We start from the raw sequence: 1,191 nt of genomic DNA on the forward strand, positions 1-1,191 counted from the left end.
CTGCTGCCTGCAACATCCTCCAGCATGACCGGTTTGGCGGTGGGTCAGTCATGGTGTGGGGTGACATTTCTTTGGGGGGCCGCACAGCCCTCCATGGGCTCGCCAGAGGTAGCCTGACTGCCATTAGGTACCGAGATGAGATCCTCAGACCCCTTGTGAGACCATATGCTGGTGCGGTTGGCCCTGAGTTCCTCCTAATGCAAGACAATGCTAGACCTCATGTGGCTGGAGTGTGTCAGCAGTTCCTGCAAGAGGAAGGCATTGATGCTATGGACTGGCCCGCCCGTTCCCCAGACCTGAATCCAATTGAGCACATCTGGGACATCATGTCTCGCTCCATCCACCAACGTCACGTTACACCACAGACTGTCCAGGAGTTGGCGGATGCTTTAGTCCAGGTCTGGGAGGAGATCCCTCAGGAGACCATCCGCCACCTCATCAGGAGCATGCCCAGGCGTTGTAGGGAGGTCATACAGGCACGTGGAGGCCACACACACTACTGAGCCTCATTTTGACTTGTTTTAAGGACATTACATCAAAGTTGGATCAGCCTGTAGTGTGGTTTTCCACTTTAATTTTGAGTGCGACTCCAAATCCAGACCTCCATGGGTTGATAAATTTGATTTCCATTGATAATTTTTGTGTGATTTTGTTGTCAGCACATTCAACTATGTAAAGAAAAAAGTATTTAATAAGAATAGTTCATTCATTCAGATCTAGGATGTGTTATTTTAGTGTTCCCTTTATTTTTTTGAGCAGTGTAAATGAAATAATTTGTCTGTTAACAATTGTTGGAAAATTTACTTGTGTCATGCACAAAGTAGATGTCCTAACCGACTTGCCAAACTAGTTTGTTAACAAGAAATGTGTGGAGTGGTTGAAAATCAAGTTAATGACTTCAACCTAAGTGTATGTAAACTTCCAACTGCACTGTCGGAACTAGAAGCACAAGCATTTCACTACACTCGCATTAACTGTTAGTTAATCTGCTAACCATGTGACCAATACAATTTGATTTGATTCAATTTGTAAAATGATTTAGCCCTTCTGTGCATCACTGACACCTTGTGGATCTCCAATATTACTGGAAAAAAATCCATTCCATTTAACTCAGTTTTTGTTTTGTTACAACGATAATCTAAAAGTTCTCCTACTGATAGAAGTACTCTTGCAGAAAACAAGTGCAAAAGG

This window comes from Salvelinus alpinus, chromosome 30 (assembly GCF_045679555.1).
Source record: "Salvelinus alpinus chromosome 30, SLU_Salpinus.1, whole genome shotgun sequence".
Lineage (NCBI taxonomy): Eukaryota > Metazoa > Chordata > Actinopteri > Salmoniformes > Salmonidae > Salvelinus > Salvelinus alpinus.